Source organism: Nicotiana tomentosiformis, chromosome 9 (genome assembly GCF_000390325.3).
Source record: "Nicotiana tomentosiformis chromosome 9, ASM39032v3, whole genome shotgun sequence".
Taxonomy (NCBI): Eukaryota; Viridiplantae; Streptophyta; class Magnoliopsida; order Solanales; family Solanaceae; genus Nicotiana; species Nicotiana tomentosiformis.
In genome coordinates, this window is record NC_090820.1 from 70992230 (window position 1) to 71004037 (window position 11808).

Here is an 11808-nt window from a genome sequence, read left to right on the forward strand (position 1 = left end):
TTTGATTATTCCCTGTCTTATCAGTTTTGTCCGTATTTGACTATTGTGGTCCTCTTTAATTGCTTCCTTTATGTTATCTCTATGCTTATAATTCTATCATTAATATATGTTATTAACTTGTTTCATATAATTTATTCCTCCGCCTTCTATTACTTCTCGTTATTATATTTTTATTCTATTTATTATGTCCTAGTAGGTGTCTTGACCTGGCCTCGCCACTACACTACCGAGGGTAGACTTGATACTTATTGGGTATCGTTTTGGTGTACTCATACTACACTTCTGCAAATCCTTTTGTGTAGATCCAGGTATGTCTGCCCATGTTGGACGTTAGTGTTTGGTTGTAGCTGTCATCCGGAGACTTCAAGGTATACCTGCTCGGTGTCCGCATGACTCAGAGTCACCTTCCATTATCTTTCATTCTATTGTATTTCTTATTCATACAGTGTTGTAGTAGATATTCCAGATTATTCTGTAGAACTTGTGACTCAGTTTCACCGATTTTGGGAGAGATGTTGTTGAGATCTTATTTTGGGAAGTTTATTTGAGTTTATCAGTCTTACTTTAGTATTTCTCTTAAGTTATTATTAAATGATAGGCTTACCTAGTCTTAGAGAGTAGGTGTCATCATGACATCCTAAGGTGAGAAATTGGGGTCGTGACAAGTTGGTATCAGAGCTCTAGGTTCATAGGTATTACGAGTCATAAGCAGGTTCAATAGAGTCTTGCGGATCGGTACAGTGACGTTTGTACTTATCTTCAAGAGGCTACAGAAATGTTAGGAAAACTCCACTTCTTTGATTCCTTATCGTGCGAATTAGTTGACTTCGAAAACTAAATATTTGACTTTCTATTCTCTTACAAATGGTGAGGTCACGTGCTGATAGATCCGACGATCAACTACCCGCGCCCTCTGCTAGAGCCGCGGGAGGCCGAGGCCAGGGCAGAGAATGAGGAGGGGCACATGGTGCAGCTAGAGCACATGCCCGAGCTGCGAGAAGAGAGCCACCAGTAGCTCCAGTTGGGGGACAGGCATCTGAGGCGCATGTTGCCACCCCTGCACTTCAGGAGGCCCTCGTACAGTTCTTGAGCATGTTCGGTAACTTTGCTCAGGCAGAATTGATTCCACTTGCACCATCCACATATCAGGATGGGGGATGAGCTCAGACTCCCGCGGCCCGTACTCCCGAGCAGCGGGTCAATGTTGATCAGGTCCCGGAGGTTATGCCAGCACAGCCTGTTGTTTCGGTTCAACCCGAGATTAGGGCAGTGGCATCTGAGGAGGATCATATTAGACTTGAGAGATTAAAGAAATATCATCTTCCTACTTTCAGTGGCTTAGCTTAAGAGGATGCTCAGGATTTTCTAGAGAAGTGCCACTATATTCTTTGTACCGTGGATATTATGGAGACAAGCAGAGTTTATTTTACTACATTCCAACTGTCAGGAGCAGCGTATCAATGATGGCGGGATGGTAGGCCAGCCATTGCAGTTTCACTTACATGGACTCAGTTTTCAGAGATGTTCTTGAGAGAGTTTGTTCCCCAGACCCATTGGGATGCATGGCGCGTAGAGTTTGAGCAGCTGCGCCAGGGTACTATGACGGTGTCAGAGTATGTTGTCAGATTCAATGATTTGTCCAGACATGCACCTGCCTTGGTTTCCACAGCCAGAGAGCAAGTCTGCCGATTCATTGAGGGGCTCAACTATGGTATTAGATTCAGCATGGCTCGTGAGTTGGAGGCAGATACTCCGTACCAGCAGGTGGTAGAGATCGCGCAGAGGTTGGAGGGTTTGCGGGACCGTGAGAGAGAGGACGGGGAGGCCAAGAAGCCTCGAGATTCTGGCAGATATAGTGGTGCCCTCACCCTAATTGCAGCCCGTCATGGTAGAGGCTATGTGAGACATCTAGTTCATTCAGCACTTCAAGCTTCTAGTGGTACTCTTTCTATCCCGAGGTCTCCGGTTTTGCACTATGCTCAGCCACTTTCTAGTGCACGCACGGGGTGCCTTTAGCTATCAGTCCAGCCGACTAGGCCCGAGCCAGTCCCAGAAGCCACGCCCATCGAGATCTTGCTTTGAGTGTGGTGATACCCATCATATGGTGAGGGACTGCCCCAGACTCAAGAGAGGTGCACCTCCACATATTACTCAGGCTCCACGGATCCAGCCAGGTCCGCAGACTTCACAAGCCATGGTTGTTGCTCCAGTTGCCGCTCCACCTGCACAACCATCTAGGGGTGGGGGACGGGTGGGTATAGGTCACCCTAGAGGGGGAGGCTAGGCCAGATTCTACATTTTTTTGGGTAGGACAGAGGCAGTCGCTTCAGACGCAGTCATCATAGGTATGGTTCCAGTTTGTCATAGAGATGCATCAGTCCTATTTGATCTGGGATCCAGTTATTCATATGTGTCATCTTACTTTGCTCCGTATTTAGATATATCTCATGATTCTTTGAGTTCTACTATTTATATGTCTACGCCTGTGGGAGATTATATTGTTGTGGACCGTGTGTATCGGTCGTGTTTAGTTGTTATCGATGGTTTTGAGACCATAGTTGATCTATTGTTACTTAGTATGGTAGACTTTGTTGTTATCTTGGGAATGGACTGCTCCTATCATGCTATTCTGGATTGTCACGCCAAGACGGTGACATTGGCTATGCTCGATGGTGACATACATTGGATTATGTTCCTAGCAGGTTTGTGTTCTTTCTAAAGGCTCAGTGGATGGTTAAGAAGGGGTGTGATGCTTATCTAGCCTTCGTGAGGGATGTTGGTATTGATACTCCTACCGTTGAGTCAGTTCCGATAGTGAGAGACTTCCCAGATATATTTCCAGCAGATCTTCCGGGCATGCCGCCCGATAGGGATATAGATTTTGGCATGGACTTGTTGTCGGACACTCAGCCCATTTCTATTCCACCATATCGTATCGCCCCAGCAGAGTTGAAGGAGTTAAAGGAGCAGTTGCGAGAATTTCTTGATAATGGTTTCACTCGGCCTAGTGTGTCGCCATGAGGTGCTCCGATTTTGTTTGCAAAGAAGAAGAATGGTTCTATGAGCATGTGCATTGATTATCGGCAGTTGAACAAAGTTACTGTAAAAAACAGGTATCCATTATCACACATTCATGACTTATTTGATCATCTACAGGGTGCCAGAGTGTTCTCGAAGATTGATTTGCCGTCAGGGTATCATCAACTGAAGATTCGGGATTCAGATATTTCGAAGACTGCCTTTAGGACTCAGTATGGTCACTACGAGTTCCTTGTGATGTCATTTGGGCTGACCAACACCCCAACAATATTTATGCACCTAATGAACAGTGTGTTCCAGCCATATCTTGATTCATTTGTCATTGTGTTTATTGACGACATCTTCATGTACTCCCACAGTCAGGAAGATCATGAGCAGCATCTGAGGGTCGTGCTCAGACCTTGATAGAGAAGAAGTTGTATGTAAAATTCTCGAAGTGCGAATTCTCATTTGATTCGGTAGCATTTTTGGGTCATGTGGTGTCGAGTGAGGGGATTAAGTTAGATCCAAAGAAGATTGAAGCAGTGTAGAGTTGTCCCAGACCATCTTCAGCTACTGAGATTCAGAGTTTCCTTGATTTGGCCGGGTATTATCGCTGTTATCTAGAGGGTTTCTCATCCATTACTACACCTATGACCAGATTGACCCAGAAGGGTGCTTCTTTCAGATGGCCTGAGGCATGTGAGGCGAGCTTTCAAAAAGCTCAAGATTGCTTTGACTACATCCATAGTGTTGGTGTTGCCTATGGGTTCAGGGTCTTACATTGTGTATTGTGATGCGTCACATGTTGGGCTTGGCGTGGTATTGATGTAAGACGGTAGGGTGATTGCCTACGCGTCTCGGTAATTGAAGGTCCATGAGAAGAATTCTCTGATCCACGACTTGGAGTTGGCAGTTATTATTCATGCATTGAAGATTTGGTGGCACTATTTGTAGGGTATCCCTTGTGAGGTCTATATTGACCACCGGAGTCTACATCATCTGTTCAAATAGAAAGATCTTAACTTGCGGCAGCGGAGATGGTTAGAGTTGCTCAAAGACTATGATATTACCATTTTATATCATCCCATGAAGGCCAATGTGGTGGCCGATGCCTTGAGTCGAAAGGCGAAGAGCTTGGGCAGTTTAGCATATCTACCGGTAGCAAAGAGGCCACTAGCTCTAGATGTTCAGGACTTGGCCAACCAGTTTGTTAGATTGAATGTTTCGGAGCCTGGTCAAGTTCTTGCCTGCATGGTTTCTCGGTCTTCCTTATATGATTGCATCAGAGAGCGTCAATATGACGACCTCATTTGCTTGTCCTTAAAGACACGACTCAGCACGACAATGGCAAGGAAGTTTCTATTGGAGATGACGGTGTGTTGCGGATCCAAGGCCGACTATGTGTGCCCAATATGGATGGGTTGCAGGAGATGATCCTTAAGGAGGCCCACAGTTCGTGGTACTCCATTCATCCAGGTGCCGCTAAGATGTACCAAGATTTGAGGCAGCACTATTGGTGGAGGAGAATGAAGAAAGACATAGTGGAGTATGTAGCTCGGTGCCTAAATTATGAGCAAGTGAAGTATGAGCATCAGAGGCTAGGCAGTTTGCTTCAGAGACTTGAGATTCTCGAGTGGAAATGGGAGCGTGTTGCCATGGACTTCGTTGTTGGACTCCCACGGGCTCAGAAGAAATTTAACGTTGTATGGGTGATTATGGATAGGTAGACCAAATCGGCTCATTTCATTTCGGTGGTGATCACCTATTCTTTAGAGCATCTAGCTCATATCTATACCCGCGAGATTATTTGACTTTATGGTGTACCGGTATCCATTATATCTGATCGAGGTACGCAGTTCACATAGCGTTTCTAGAGAGCTGTGCAGCGTGACTTAGGCACACGGGTTGAGTTGAGTACAATATTTCACCCCTAGACAGACGGACAGTCCGAGTGCACCATTCATATATTGGAGGATATGCTTCATGCCTATGTTATGGATTTCGGGGGTTCTTGGGATCAGTTCTTGCTGCTTGCAGAGTTTGCCTACAACAACAGCTACCAATCGAGTATTCAGATAGCTCCTTATGAGGCCCTATATAGGAGATGGTATTGTTCTCCAATTGGTAGGTTTGAGCCCGGAGAGGCTAAGTTATTGGGCACAGATTTGGTTCGAGATGCCTTGGAGAATGTCAAGTTAATTCAGGATCGGCTTCATACAACCCAGTCTATACATAAGAGTTATGCCGATCGGAGTGTTCGTGATATTGCATTCATGGTTGGAGAGCGAGTTTTGCTCCGGATTTCACCCATGAAGGGTGTGATGAGGTTCGGGAAGAAGGGCAAGTTGATCCCTAGGTATAGCGGTCCTTTTGAGATCCTTGAGATAGTCGGTGAGGTGGCCTACAAGCTTGCATTTCCACTTAGCTTATCTGTAGTTCATCCGGTGTTCCATGTTTCTATGCTTCGGAAGTATTATGGTGATTCATCCCATGTTTTAAACTTAAGCACAGTCCAATTGGAAAAGGATTTGACTTATATTGAGGAACCGGTGGCTATCTTGGACAGACAGGTCCGGAAGTTGAGATCTAAAAACATTGCTTCAGTAAAGGTTCAATGGATGGGTCATCTAGTTGAGGAGGCGACCTGGGAGACCGAGCATGACATGTGGAGTCATTATCCTCATCTATTCATCACTTCAGGTATGTCCTTATGAATGTTCAAGGACGAATGTTTATTTTAAGAGGGGGAGAATGCAACGACCCGACATGTCAATTTGTGTAATTGCGTCTCGTTTCCCCTTTTGATGATTCACACATGTGTGTTCATAGTTTTATGACTTATGGGGTTGATTAGTTTCGTCCTGGGAAGATTTCGGGTTGATTTGGACCCTCTGATTCTTGGCTTAGAAGCCTAAGTTGTGCATGTTGACCAATGGTTGACTTTTGTGAAAATGACCCTAGAACGGTATTTTGATGGCTCCGATAGCTTCGTATCGTGATTTTGGACTTGGGCGTATGCCATCGAATTCGGAAGTCCGTAGGTTTATTTGTGTTGTTTTGCCAAAATTTGGCAATTTGAAGTTGAAAAGTTTGACTGTAGGTTGACTTTTGGTTATTGTATTTGGAATGTGATTTTGGAACTTGGAATAGGTCCATTATGTTATTTAGAACTTGTCTGCAAAATTTGGTGTCATTTGGAGTTGAATTGATAGGATTCAGACGCTTAGTTGCAATTCTAGAAGTTCTTCAAATTTACTTTGAAATTCATGTGTTTTGGTGTCTGATTCGTAGTTCTAGATGTTATTTTTGTGTTTTGATTGCGCGAGTGAGTTTGTATGATATTTTTAGACTTGTGTGGATGTTTTTGGTTGGAGCCCCGAGGGCTCGGATGAGTTTTAGACATGTTTTGGAGTGTTTTGGACTTAAAATGGAATTGTTGGTGTGCTGGTGCTCTGTTATCGCAATTGCAAGCACCAACCTCGCAATTGCGAAAGTGACAGGGGGTGCTCTGATGTCGCAATTGCGACTGACCCCTTCGTAATTGCGAAGTCAGCAGGCCTGGGGCTTGGGTCACTTTTGCGAACATTTGTTCGCTTTTGCGAAGATGTCCATCTTCGCAATTGCGAAGCCTTTGTCACAATTGCGACATTTGTTGAGGCTGTCAGGGTTCACAAATGTGATTCTGGTCCGCAATTGCGAGGGTTCACAAATGTGAACCCTATGTCGCAAATACGACATCTACAGCTGCACAAAAGGACTGGGAGTCGGGATCTTTCAACATATTCTCTCATTTTAGAACTCTAGACTTAGTAGGAGGTGATTTGGAGATGGGATTTTCATCTACAAACATCGGGTAAGTGATTCTAATCATTTTTTAACTACATTTCAACAATATATCTTAGATTTAACATCAAAATCATGTGAATCAAAGAGGAAAAATTGGGAAATTCTGTCAAGGTTTTGAAAAATAAGAAATTGAGTTTTGAGAGACGATTTGGACTCGAAATTTGAAACTAATCATCTATATGGACTCGTGGGGTTATGGGTAGTCAAAATCTACCCTTGGACTCGGGTTTTGACCGGGCGGGCCTCGGGTTGACTTTTGTTAACTTTTTGGGAAAAGTGTAAAGATCATAGCTTTTTCTATTGTAATTGGTTTCCTTTGTATTGTTTGATGATATTCAGTCAATTTTGGTTAGATTTGAGCCGTGTGGAGGTGAATTTTAGGGAAAAAGCTATTTTCAAGGGTTGAGTTGGCCTAGTTGAGGTAAGTATCTTGCCTAACTTTATGTGGGGGAACTACCCCTTAGGAATTGGTTTGTTTGTACTAATTGTGTTATGTAAATGTCGTGTACACAAGGTGACGAGTGGGTATACGGGTTATATTTGGTTTTTGACCGATTTAGGCTATTTAGACTCTTTTCATGCTTCTAATTGAATTGTTTTAACATGTTATATCTCCATTGTTAATCCACCCATTCATGTGCTAATCTACCTTTACATGCTTTATTGACATTGTTAACACTTGTTTCATCTCTTACTTGCTAATTTGCTTTTATATGCTTAGTTGAAGTTATTGCCTTCCTTGTATTTTGTTACATCTTTAAATTGTTGAATTACTTGTAATTGAAGTTGTTATTTCGTGAAATATCTTATTGTTGTGTTATTGGTGTTGAAGTTGAGAAAGTTGTTATCACATTGAGGCAAAGTTGTTAATTGTTGAGATATCTTTCTTGTTGAGCTATTCACCATTATTTTGTTATTGTTAAGATTCTTGCATACATTGTGGTTGAGTCATGGGCTATTTGTTGTGGAAACATTAATATATCTTTTGGCAAGTTATGGCATATGGGCACTTGTGGTGCGAGTTGTGATTAGATTATGATATTGATACGCATGTGGTTGCATAAGGCTTGGGGTTGATACGCATGCGGTAATATAAGGTGGGCTTGATACGCGTGTTGCTAGTAGCGGAACTGCTTGAAGCCATGCAGTGTGATAAGGTAGGCTAAAACGCGGGTAGCTATTTCAGAAAAAATAATTAAAAAAAAAAACAAATGTAAGGCTCCCATTGTGATTGAAATTATGAAAAGTGAATACGAGGCGGTACCTCGATTGTGATTCTTGTGATGTACGAGGCGGTATCTCATTTGTGATTCTTGTTATTTATCTCATGTTGTAAAGCGTTATTTTTGGAACACTTCTTGTTGCTTTTATTCTTCCTTGTCTTATCAGTTTTGTCCGTATTTGACTATTGTGATTCTCTTTAATTGCTTCCTTTATGTTATCTCTATGCTTACAATTCTGTCATTAGTCTATGTTATTAACTTGTTTCATATCATTTATTCCTTCGCCCTCTATTACTTCTCGTTATTATGTTTTCATTCTGTTTATTATGTCCTAGTAGGTATCTTGACCTGATCTTGTCACTACTCTACCAAGGTTAGGCTTGTACTTACTGGGTACCGTTGTGGTGTACTCATACTACGCTTCTGCACATCATTTTGCGCAGATCCAGGTACGTCTACCTATGCTAGACATTAGTGTTTGGTTGTAGTTGTCATCCGAAGACTTTAAGGTATACCTGCTCGGCGTCCGCAGGCCTCAGAGTCACCTTGCCTTATCTTTCATTATGTTGTATTTCTTATTCACAGTGTTGTAGTAGATATTCTACATTATTCTGTAGAGCTTATGACTCAGTTCCACCGATTTTGGGAGAGACGTTGTTGAGATCTTAATTTGGGAGTATATTTGAGTTTATCAGTCTTGCTTTAGTATTTTTGTTGATTATTTCTGTTAAGTTATTATTAAATGTTAAGTTTACCTAGTCTTAGATACTAGGTGCCATCACGATATTCTAAAATCCTTTCCTACGTGAATCAACCTCCGGACGGCTTGAATCTAGCCAAAATAACTTAACAATATCAATAAAATCTATAGAAAATAACCTCAAATAATAAAGCTTCGATCTTGAACAAAAATAAAAAAATTCAACCCGCGCCTACTTCTCGGAATCCGACAAAAGTCACAAATTCCGAACACTCATTCCAATACGAGTCCAACCATACAAGTTTCATCCAATTTTGACTCCATATCGGGGTTCAAATCCCAAATTTACACTTTTTATAAGGTTTTACTAAAATCCTCAATTTTCACTTAGATTCATCATTAAATTGCTAAAATAATGGTTATAATCATGAATAATAATCAACTCCGAGTCAAAAATACTTACCCAAATCCAAATCCTGAAAATCCCCTCCAAAATCGCCCAAATACGAGCTCTCAATCTCAAAATATGTTAAAATAATAAAAACCCTAGAAATATAATTCTTAAATAGCTGCCCAGTGATACATTTCACGATCGGGGGACCTACTTTGTAATCGTGAAGCACAAACTAAACGCTTCCTTAGAAGACCCTACGCGAACATGATGCCTATCACAGCTGGGCCTACGCGAAGGCGGTCCTTCACACGTGATCGCGAAGGGTAAAGGCCTGACGCACCCAACTAGGCTTCCCTTCTACGCAAACACGATGCCCAGGTCGCGAACGTGAAGGCCACTGTCCCTCAAGCTACGCGAACGCAGCCTCCCCATCGCAAACGCGAAGGGAAACATAACCTGCCACCAAAATACTCTCCGTGATCGCGAAGAACACCAGAAGTCATCAGTTCCAAATCATGGTGAAATGGTTCGAAACCCATCCGAAACACACCCGAGGCACCGATACCCCATTCAAGCACACCAATCAATCCCAAAACATAACACGGACCTACTCGAGACTTCAAATTATACAAAATATCATCAAAACAACGAATTGCATCTCAATCCAAACTTAACAAACTAATCCAAATTTCCAAATTCAAAACTTACGCCGAACATGCCTAAACAACTCGGAATGATCTCCAATTTTACACACAAGTCATAAATCACCATACGAACCTATTCCAAGGTTCGGAATCCCAAACGGACATTGATAACCACAAGGTCAACTATGGTTCAAACCTATGAACTTCTAAACTTTCAAACTTCCAACTTTCGCCAATTAGAGCCGAATCACCATCGGAACCTCCAAATCCAAATACAGACATAACCTAAGTCCAAAATCTTCATCCGGACCTAACAGAAATATCAACCTACCATTCCGGGATCAAATACACAAAAATAAAACTTGGTCAACACTTCCAACTTAAACTTCCAAAATAGGAACTAAATATTCCAATTCAATCTAAAACCTCCCTGAAACCAAGTCAATCATCCCCGCAAGTCACATAATAACCAATACACCTACGGAAAGCATCAAACATGGGATCTGAACAAATACACAAGATGACCGGCCAGATCATCATAATAATCCATGCACGTAATATAAAAAAAATTGAAATAGAGACATATCTTATAAGATACATTATATATGCTTGAAAATTATACTCAATTATTTTATTATTTCAACATTATATCATATGCTTAAAAATTATTTTTTACTCTTTTACATCATAAATAGGATTTATTTGTTCTATAGGTAAGCCCATAATATAGATTAAAAATATTAAAAATAATTAATATTAAAACTTTAAAAAAACAACAAATATTAGTAATTTATAGGGCAAAATAGGTATTTGACCAGCATAAAGTATGAGAAATCTAGTTAGTGACCTTCTGAGAATATGCATAGTTAAATAGCTTTTGTGTTACAAACAAAAGAAACATGATGTTACTAAATAATTTTAGATAGATGCTTCACCATTTGAGTAATGGATTCGAAAAAAGACTAACTCTAGAAATAAGACTAATGCACTTAGGCTTGAAAACTTGCAAACAAGAAGGGAAAGGCGAACATAATCATATAGCCTTTTATCAGAATAATTTCTGATACAGTTTAAGAGCTGATCTTATAAACGAAGTAATGCCCATCTACGATATTTCCTAGTCAAGCAAACAAAGATTATCGACACCTTGGTTACTTATGTACATGATTATACAATCTTCTCAAACTTTTGTCAATTTTAATTAATGAAGATCTAACCGAAATAATCATCCACCCAATTTATTAAATTAACAATAGCCGGCGGATGTATAATGGGGACAAATTGCAGGAGTTGGGGGATAATTGATGGTAATGGAGGCCTGGATGAGTAGCGGGGATGCGAGTAGCATGTGGGCTAGGACAACAAATTGCATTAGGGAAACAATTAGAGAGGAGGTATTAGGGGTCTCGAAGGGGTACTCTGGTGTACACAGAGGGAACTGGTGATGGAATGGAGAGGTTCAAGAAAAAGTAAAAGCGAAGAAGGCAGGGTATTTAAAGTTAGTGAAGAGCAACGACGAGAGGGAGAAGAGGGAAAACAAAGAGTGGTATAGACAGCAAATAAAGAGGCAAAGCTAGCGGTTACGACGGTGAAGTCGGTAGCGTTTGAACACATGTATAAAGAACTGAGGGACAAAATTGGGGACAAGAAGTTATACAGGCTAGCCAAGGCGAGAGAGAAAAAGGCTCGTGACCTGGACCAAGTAAAGTGTATCAAAGACGAGGAAGGCAAGGTATTGATATGGGAGGCACAGATTAAACGGAGATGGCACACATACTTCCTAAATCTCTTGAATAAAGAGGGGAGAAGACTATTATGTTGGATGATTTGGAGCACTCCAAGAGTAGTTGAGACTTTAGGTATTATAGGCATATAAAGGTCGAGGAGCTTGTAGGTGCTATGCGTAAGATGAACAAGGGTAGAGTGGTAGGACTAACGAGATCCTGGTGAAATTATGAAAAAGCGCGGGCAGAGTTGGTT